This window comes from Megascapheus bottae, chromosome 18, assembly GCF_031878675.1.
Source record: "Megascapheus bottae isolate mThoBot1 chromosome 18, mThoBot2.hap1, whole genome shotgun sequence".
Lineage (NCBI taxonomy): Eukaryota > Metazoa > Chordata > Mammalia > Rodentia > Geomyidae > Megascapheus > Megascapheus bottae.
Window position 1 is genome coordinate 38,405,755 of NC_143526.1, and position 10,556 is coordinate 38,416,310.

Below are 10,556 nucleotides of genomic sequence, written 5' to 3' on the forward strand. Positions count from 1 at the left end.
TATGAGACTCTTATCTCCAATTAATCACTAGAAAACAGGAAGTGGGGCTGTGGCTCTAGGGGGTGGTGGACTTGAGCTGAAGAGCTCAGGGACAGTGCCTAGGCCCAGAGTTCAAGCCCTGTAACCAAAAAGAAAAAGAAAAAAAAGTGAGTATATGTTGCAAGTTAATAAGAATAATATAAATAAGTATTCTATATCCGCAGTCAACAGGACAGACACAGGCTCTCCTCTCCTGGAATACACTTTCTTGCCAATGGAGACAATGTGACGAATAGGCATGCTGACAGGGACCTGCAGCTATGACAGAAGAGTTACCAGGGGCTCTGGCTGCTGTAGAGGTGGGGAGAGGGGAAGGGGCATCCCAAAGAAAGATTTCACCTGAGACCTGCAGCACCACTAACAGTTAACAAGAAGATTGGGGAGGGGGGGATGTGGTAGAAAAGTCAAAGAGCTAGTTTAAGAAGGGGCACGTGGGAATGAATGGGAAGATGACACGGGATATAGAAGTGAAGATATGCAGAGCCTTTCCAGACAAGCTGAGGATGTAGGGTGTTTTCAAAGGCTAGGGGACGTACTTGGATATCTTCAGAGGATGCCTTTGGTAAGAGGTGGAGAGGAGGAGGTGGGGCTTCAGGCAGGTGCAACCATGGCAACTGTTTAGATGTGAGGAGTCACTGCTTTTGACTCAGCAGGAAGCAGGGAGCGTGGTGAGGGGGTAGAAGGAACAGGCTTTGGTAATATGTTTTATATGGGAGGGGATCAAGGGAAATAGGCTTTCTGGCCGGAGCAACTGCATAGGGTGGGAGAAGGGGAAGGATGGAGCTTTGCAGGACTGTTAATGCATTCAGGTCTACAGATACGGAGTGGGGAGGATCTGGATATTGAGGAACATCTAGGCAAAGGTGCTGAGTAGACTGACTCATGGACAGACCTAGGCGGGAGTTTGGGAGCACAGCCATGAGGGCATGGTGGTGTGTAGCATTGATCCCAGCTAATGGAGAGGCTCACTTGATTCTAGGAGTTCAAGACCAGCTTGGTCAACAGGGAGGAAACAAAAGCACAAGCTAGACGCCAAGGATTCAGATTTGATGCCGGCAAGCTACTGTCAACATAGGCAAAACCCTTCATTTCTCCTCTTCACACTCACCTGGAGAACGAAAGTAAAGAAGACAGCACCTGTCTCTTTAGATGTCAATGAGGACCAAGGGGTGAATGCAGTTCAGGTAAGACTTCTAGTGTCTGTATCAGTGAGGACACCAGCACCATGCAATAGCTATGAGAATGTGCTGGGCACTGGTCCGGTCCCAGGGTCCCAGTCATGAACTCAGCACCCTGCCTCCCCACTGGCCTGAGGCTGATAGGACACAGATGGAAGGAGCTGGTTTAGGCAGGAAGCCCTGAATGGAGTGAGGGAAGGAGTCGGGTGAGCGTCTGTGAGGTGTGGAAAAGAGAATGGATGCAAAGGCCCCAGGAAGTCCTTTCCCTGCATGGCTACAACTCAGGCCATACAAAGGCATTTTGATTGTAATTTCAGATAAATAGAGAACCTGCTTGGGATGTGGCATAATCCGATCTAATTTTTCAAAGATCTCACACTGCTGTGGAGAGAGTGTAATACATCCAAAATGGGAAGAGGTCTGAAATGGAGTACAAACCCAGGTGGTTTAGGTTTCCCACTCCACAGTCCAAGGGCCCTGGGGAATCTGAGATTTCCTCTCTGGATTGACAATGATGCCAACAAGGGAATGACGCCAAAAACAGGGAAGAGGCAGCCGGCCTTGACTTACTTTGTGACCCTGGAGGTTGTCAGCGCCATCTACACTCTGCTTGGCAGTGGAGGTGATACTGGAGTGATAACTTTTATACACCTTTTTGCACCTGTGTGATCATCCTATAATGATGCCAACGAGGACAATCTGTTTTACAGGGCCGCTCGGTTGACTCTTGTGAAACATTACGCAGTCCTCCCTGTGCTGCTGCTGTAAGTACAGCCCACCCCATGGGGACTCTGTGGGATGTCTGATCTGGGGGAGCCACTCAGGCCTGCATTTCTCTGCAGTGTGGAGATGATGAGTCTCTTCTCTCAGTGCTCAGAATTACAAAGAGGGTGGGGTGCGATGAGCCCCAAAGAAAAGATGTGGGAGGGGGAAGAATTTTTTTTTTAAATGTCACTCTGGGTACCTGTAATCTTACCCAGGAGGCTGAGATTTGAGGACTGTGGTTCGAAACCAGACCAAGCAGAAAAGTCCATGAGACTCTTATCTCCAAATTAGCCACCAAAAATCCAGAAGTAGAGCTGTGGCTCAGGTGATAGAGTGTAAGCATTGAGCAAAAAACAGCTTAGGTATAGTGTCCTGGCCCTGAGTTCAAGCTCCAGTGACAGCACAAAAGAAAAAGTTTAAAGTATTGTTATTATTATCTCTTTGTCACTGATTTTTGCTATTTGCTCTTAGTCCTTCTTATCAGATTTCATTTAAAATCATTTGCCTATCTACTAGAATTTCATGTTGGTTCTTCCTTAGCTCCCTGTTCAAATGCAATCTCCTACCTAGAGAGCTTCGTACTCAAACATTTCTCACATACATAATCTAATTAGTCTTTGATTTTTTTGCCAGTCCTGGGCCTTAAACTCAGGGCCTGAGCACTGTCCTTGGGCTTTCTCAAGGCTAGAGCTCTGCCACTTGAGCCATAGCACCACTTAATTTTTTTTTTCTATGTATCGGTACCGAGGAATCGAACCTTCCAGCCCTTTGATTTGTTTTTAAGGCTTTTACTTTTACTAAAGTGTACTTTAAATTTATTAAGGAGTCAAATAGCTCTGTAGGATTTTCTTTAAGCATAGATTTCTTTCTGCCTTGTTTCTTCTGTTATCCTCTCCTAAAACTAGATTTTTTTGTTTTTGTTTTTCTTTTTTTCTACTCTGTCTAAACTGCTAGCTTTTCCAGATTTAGGACTTGTCACGATCAAAATGAAGACTTAGCTTTCTTTCCTACCTGACTCTCAGTTTAACCCTTTTTAGCCCCTCCCCAAATAATTTTTAGTATAATGTCATCAGCTCTATAGCCTATCTTCCAATCCAGTCTTTCTTTCCTGGACTTTTCCCACTCCATCTTGGTGAATCTGCATCATGTGCTGTTTTCTTCAACTAGAAACATCTGGAAGTGGAGAGGCAGCACCCGAGTCTGGGCCTCACCTCCTTGGGGGATGCAGCTCTACAAGGCAGAACAGGTGGGAGCACAAGGCTCAGATGTCACAAGGACCACAATAATTCCTGGCTTTTCTGACACTACTTGAGAGGAAAGCAGAGTGCCTATTCTGCCACCATGTTTTCCTTTTCCTGTAAGAAGTGAGAGTTCCTGGATGGTTGCATCTAAATTTCTTAGGGAAGTGCCTGCCACAAGGTAAGCATTTGATTAAAATCAGCTCTCACCTCCCGCCCCCTTGCAGCAGGAAAATAAAGTGAGAGAGACGACTGAGTCAGTACAGGCCAATATCAGCCTTTTTTTTTTTTTTTGGCCAGTCCTGAGGCTTGAACTCAGGGTATGGGCACTGTTCTTGGGCTTTCTCAAGGCTACAGCTCTAGCACTGAGCCACAGCACCACTTCCAGCCTTTTTTTGTATATGTAGTACTAAAGAATTGAACCCAGGGCTTCGAGCATGCTAGGCAAGCACTTTACCACGAGGCCAAGTTCCCAGTCAGTCTCAGACCCTTTTAAACACTCCTGCAACATAGAAGGAAATTGAGCAATCACAGTATTCCAGCAGCTTGCTGAGGTCACACAGCGATGGCAGAGGGCAGATTCCTATGAACTGGAATCTAAAGAAGAACAGCTCAAGGTCCTAGCCAGATGGCTCAGGAATTGTGTCTTGGTTAGGGATGCAAGTGTTCTAGCTGTCTAGGCTTCAGAGGATAGAGGGCAGAGGCTCAATAGCATCCTAAGCCATAGGTGCTCCCCACACCTCTGACCTTGAGCTGGTCTCCATGGGGCTTTGAGCTCCACTGCATACTATAAATATGATTTGAAAAGCCTCAAGCTGCAGATTCAGTTTAAAGAGGTCCTGGGTTGAGATGTCTCCAGATGACCAGGCAGAGAAAAAGCCTCTCTGGAGGAACCTGCCTTTTAGACAAAGATGTTCAAAGAATTTGTGCAGATCAACAGGAGCCTGGGCTCACAGTCAAAAACTATAAAAAGGAGTTGGTTGTCAGTGGCTCATGCCTGGAATCCTAGCCATCCAGGAGGCTGAGCTCTGAGGATTTCACTTCAAGAGTGCAGGCAAGAAAGTCTGTGAGACTCTTATCTCCACTTTACCACAGAAAAATCAGAAGTAGAACTGTGGATCAGGTGACAGAACCAAGGATCTGCAAGGATCTGAGTTCAAGCCCCAGCACGCGCGCGCGCACACACACACACACACACACACACACACACACACACACACACACTTATAAAAAGGGAAGCAAGGCCCAACTGAGAGTCAGGTGAAATGACTGAGTGGAATGAAATCTACAAATACTTAAGATTTGGGAAGGATTAGACAAATGATTTAAAAAATAAATCTTTTGAACAAGTAGGTTAAATATTATGCAGGGATAAATACACAGGTAGTTAAACTATTAAGCCAAGCAAGGACCCAGTAAGCACAAAATTCAAGTTGTTGGCTCTGTCTGAGAGGGAAGGAAGAGGAAACAGCAGGAGAGGCATGAGAAGGCTTCAGAGATCTTATTAATGTCCTTCCAGCAAACACTCATCCCCCCACCTCCCCTGTTGGTTTCACAAGGCCTTACTGCATTGTTATTCTTTATATTTTCAGCCTATCTTCCAAATGCTATTTTGCTATCTAATATTTCAAAAAATAGTAGCAATGAAGCTTGAGGCTGGCTCCTTCTGATTACATTCATGAGTCTCTTCAGCCCTTGTTGGGTTCATGATGGGTACATATTTCCATGATCTCTGTCTCTGTCTCTGTCTCTCTCTGTCTCTCTCTGTCTGTCTGTCTCTGTCTCTGTCTGTCTGTCTGTCTCTCTCTCCTCTCCTCTCCTCCTCTCTCTCTCTCTCTCTCTCTCTCTCTCTCTCTCTCTCTCTCTCTCTCTCTCTCTCTCTCTCTCTCTAAACTTTCTTCCAATCTATTAGAAAAATGTCTTCCTCTCTTGTCCCAGTGTACCTTCCAGTTTTTCTAACTTCCTCAGTGCAAACTGCTTCTGGATCTAGGACATAATTAATTGAATTCTGAGCTTTGGTAACTGGAAAAACTGAGCTCATGGCAGTGCCAGTTCTGAAATGAAGCCTCCCAGAAAAGGAGGTAAGCTAAAGAGGTTACCAAATGAATAAAAAGAAATGAATTCACTTGGAGACAACAGTAATGAATTGTTGTTTTAAATCTCAGTGTCCAGGCCCTGAGCTCAAGCCCCATGATAAAAAAGAGAGAAGGGCGTGGGGAGAGAGAGAACTAAGCCAGGTCACATCATTGGAAGTTGAAAGGGAGATGATCAAATTCTCCAATGCGTGACACTTATCCATATAACAAGCTGGGGTCTGAATGCTACCAGCAGGAAAAGGTTAAAACCAGCCCAACAGCTTCAAGGCAGGGACAAGCCCACAGAATGCCAAGACCAGTAAGAAAACCAGTGTAGTTGGAACTGAGCAAAAGGAGATGAAATCAAAGAGCTAAGGCAGCACGGATGTTTGGCTGGGCCCTGCAGGTGAAGGTGAGCAATGTGGCTTATCTCTTCCCTGCAATGGGAAGACGCAGGCTTAGGATAGCTGGGGGGTTGATTTATCATTGTTGCAGGCTGCTCTGATGAATGGCTTCTAAGAGAGTAGCGGTGGAAATTGGAACAGCAGTAAAAGGATCATTGTGGTTGTCATAGCAAAAGATTGATTGTCATGACCCTTTGTATTAGGCACAGGATCACCAATAACTTGGTACGGGTCAGTCCATTACATCAGGAAAGCAGCTCTGATTTATTCGACTTGCCAACTTAAAACAGAAGTCACAGGGAGTGGCTAGCCATGTGGCCACTGATTCCGATAGCAGAAGGCCAGTTCCCCAACTATGGTCCTTCCTGTGATGGAAAGGAAGGGGACCCACTACTAGATGTCCACCCCTCGGGGGTGGGGGAGGAGGGCCCATGAGGTTTATTATCCTGAGGTTAAGAGTGATGTGCAGGGTTGTTTGGCTTGGTTGTTGTTAGTGTTGATTTTTTGTTTGCTTAATACTGGGGTTTGAACTTAGGACCTCATACTTGCTGAGCAGGTATTTTACCCTTTGAGTCACTCTGCTTACCTCTTTTCTTTTCTTTTTGTTGTTTTTGAGATAAGGCCTTGCTTTATGCCCAGCCAGCTTGGACTTGTATCACTTCCCTTTGTCACTGGGATATCAACTGTGAGCCACTGTGCCAGCCATTGGTTGAGATAGAGTCTGGTGAACTGTGATGCCTAAGCTGGTCTTGAACTGTCATCTTCTGATCTCTACCTCCCAAGTAGGTAGAATTATAGCCAGTTCAAAAAGATGACTACAAATATTTTGACACTCTATTGAGAAGTAGGGTCTATGCCCCCTTCCCCTGACTCTGCTGGCTTGTGATGGCTTCAACTCTGGGTATAGTAGAAATGATGCTGTGTGACTCTGAAGCCAGTGTGTAAAAGGTCATTCAGAGCTACCCTTTCCATTGGAACACTAACTCCAAGAGCCCTGTTCTAAGCTTTACAAGCAAGAAGTCTGCCTGAAGCCGCCATATTGTAAGGAAGCCCAAGGCACGTGGAGAGGCCATGCCAGGGCTCCAGTCAACATCCCAGGGAAGCCCAGACTTGCAATCATCCCAACCCTATTCCAGCCTCATCCACTGAATCACTCCATGATGTCTGGGGTCTTTCTAGCTGCAGAACAAGGCATCATGGAACAGAGATCAAGTAGTCCCATATGCTCTGCCCGAAATGCTGGCATTTCGGAATTCAGGAGTTTAATATAATGGCTTCTATTTCACACTAGCTTTAAGGTGACTTTCTATATAGCAATAGTAAACACTCATAGAAAATAATGATATGGTTTTGGGGTTTTTTTTCTGTAATCCCCTTGAACCTCTGAGTATACCACAGAGAAGTAGAATAGGTTCTATAAAGTTCTGATGATGCTTTGCAATAATTCTGAAATAGAAGTAAGAAAGAGAACCCATCAAATAGTTCCATTATGTTATATCTTCCCTGCTGTCCATTCCAGGAGAATACTTAAGGGACTGAGATTTGGAATCAAGAAAACCTTAATTTTAGTCCCAGTCTGAGACAGCAAGTTATTTATTTATTTAATTTTTTTTTTGGTGCCAGTCCTGGGCTTGAGCTCAGGGCCTGAGCATTGTCCTTGGACTTTCTCAAGGCTAGAGCTCTACCACTTGAGCCTCAGCACCATTTCCAGCTTTTTTTCTATGTATGTGGTACCGAGGAATCGAACCTGGGTCTTTGTGCATGCTAGGCAAGCACTCTACCACTAGGCAAAACTCCCGGCAACAGCAAATTATTTTATCTCCCTGAGCCTTAGTTTCTTCATTTTCTAAAATGAAGAGATGTCTAGCTTCATAAGGTCGATATAATTTGGGAGAATGTTTTTTCACAAAGTAGTTAAGACGACACCTAATCTTTGATTAATACCGATTGTTGAATTGCCTTGGAAATACCCTACACTCTCTCCTTGGCCATGCTTCTTCCCTCCAGGCTCCCGTGCTCTCATCCAACCTTCAGATAGTGTCAGACCTGGCTCTGAGATGTTTTATGCTGTCATATTACCCAACCTCATGAGGGTGCCATCAGCTAAGAGCTTCATCGGCTTGACTGATTCTGTCTCAAAAATGGTATTGACTGTCGTCCTGTATTTCAGTGTGAGAGGCTGCCAACAGGGCACACATATGGCTTGTGCATACGACAGAATGGTGATTGGGTTCTAAGAGGGAACACTCCAGAAACTGGTGTTCCAAGATGCAGGAGATGGAAACTACCAGAGTCCTTTACAGTTGGCCAGGTTTTATTTCTGCCATTTTTTTTCTTGGTAGTGGGCTTTGAACTCAGAGCTTGGGTGCTGCCCTTGAGCTTGCTTTGCAAAAGGCTAGTACTCTACCACTTGAGCCACAGCTCCATTTCTGGTTTTCTGGTAGTTTCTTGAAGATAATAGTAAGAGTCTTGTAGAGTTTCCTTCCCTACCTGATTTTGAACCATGATCTTCAGATCTCAGCCTTCTGAATAGCCAGGATTATAAGGCATCACTGGCCCCTGGCTTCCTTCAGCCATATTCTAATGGATCCATAAGCTAGAAGATAAGATATACATGGCTTAGAGAAGGAAGTCGCACTTGTTGAAGAGGAGTAGCAAGCTCACGTGGCAGAAGAACTGTGGAGTAGGAGTTGTTGTTGCCACAGTCTTTAGAAACTAGAAACATTGTAGTTTCAACACCCTCAATGGTGTCAGAAGTGTCAAGGGCACAATAAGTATTTGTTTAATGAGTAAATCAAATGGGAGGGGAAAATCTTCCACAGAAGAAAATACCTAGTATTCAAGTTGAGACTTTTACTTTCTTTTATCCTAACCTTCAGAGTTAGACTAAAAACAATAACAACAACTAACAGAATTTAATGGCTATTTATTATATAGATTCTGTTCAAGAATGGAGAAACCCGACTCTTAAGCATGTATGCACTGGTTGCCAGGGCCAGCTTGCTGAAGGGTTGTGGACTAGAACACAGAGCAAAGTATGTGGCTGAGAACAAGGCCATCATGCAGCCACACTAAGAAGCCCCTCTGGCTTTTGTCTCCCAGATAACAGAGAGCCAAGAAAGTTCACAGACAGAATTCATACACCCCAAACTATATTCTAGGTGGATTACTTGGGTTGGGAGCTTGAGTCAACAGAAGGCCTTTAGAACATCTGAGAGAGCCAGCACTACTTTTGCATCTTGACTCTGTCACTCCCGGGATCAAGCCTTTCTGTTTCTCTGAATCTGCTTTCTTCCCCTCAGGAAGCAGAGAGGAATGGCCACCTGGAGCTTTGAAGTGACATGATCTTCCTCAAGTGTGAGTCAGAGGAGGAACTTGGTACAACAAGCGTTATTTTTAGAATGAGTTACTCCACTCATTCATTCGACAAATATTTATTGAGTGCTTATCTCCAGGATGCACCGACACAGTTAGGGATATAGCCGAGAACGAAAGAAATATTTCTGCTGCTGGACAGCGCAGATTCTAGAAGGAAGAGAAGCCAGCTCACCAATAAATCTATAGATGTATATATTTGTTTATTTACTTATTTATGTAGCAACTGGTGGTAAGTGCCTTGGAGGAAATAAAGCAGGTGTTACTGTTTTATATACGGCCATCAGTGAAGGTTGCTGGAGGAAATGATTTTTTGGCAAAGGCTAAAGTAAAGATTCGAGATAAATTAGTAGTTCTCTGGTGGGGAAGAATTTCAGGCAAAGGGAGCCACAAGTGCAAAGGCTCTGTGGTAGCTAATATCAAACAAGAGAATGGAGATATGCAGAGCTGTATGGAGGAAGCAAAGGTGAATAAACTAGAGAAAAGTTAGAGAGGTGAATGGAAGCCATGCTAAATGGGATTTGTGGGCTAAGGTTGGGACTTGGGATCTTATTCTGAATGCAGTGAGAACTCATTAAAGAACTTGAACAGAGAGGTGTGATCTGGTGTGGTCTCCAGCTGCCCTGTGGAGACTCAGCTGCCCGAAGATAGGCGAACACAGATAGCACTCGACAGGAGATGGCTTATTCACTTCTGAGTCTCTGCCAGCTACTCTGCTCTCTTTCTATGACCCAGAAATACACCCATAAACAAAACAAAATCATCTTTTATTCTCCAGTAGGATGCAATCAAATGAGCAGATGAGCCACTGCCTGTTACCTCACCATTAGACCATGGTAAGTGCTTGACCAAAGATTAACATGTAAATATGCAGCGTGAGGGGTAAGGGGGGCTATACTCTGTGTGTGTGTGTGTGTGTGTGTGTGTGTGTGTGTGTGTGTGTGTGTACCCTGGGTCTTGAACTCAGGGTGTGGGAATTTTCTCTGAGCCACATTTGCCCAAGGCTAGCATTCTACCACTTGAGCCACAGCTCCACTTTGGACTTTTTGGCAGTTCATTGGAAATAAGAATCTCTTGGACTTTTCCTGACCTGGGCTGGCTTGAGCCTTGATCTTCAGCTTTTATGGTCTCCTGAGCTGGAGCCACTGGTGCCTGGCTTGAAGCTATACTTTTAAATTGATTTGTCACAAAAATCTTTGCTAGGGATATTTGAACAAGGCTGCAGAAGAATAAGCAGTGACAGCTTTGTTGTTATTGTTGGTGTGTGGTGTGGGTTGAAACATTTCAGACAGAGAGGAAACAACACATATAGAAGCATCAAGGGGGGAAGAACGAGGCAGTGGGTGCCACTCGACGGCGTTGTAGGGGGAGCTGGCAGGAGGTGAGGTGAGGGGTGAGCAGAGGTCAGTGAGAGGGGACTTAGAGGTGGAGCCCCAGGTGGCCTGTGAGCAGAGTGCCTCCATTTGGAAGAACGGATGGAAG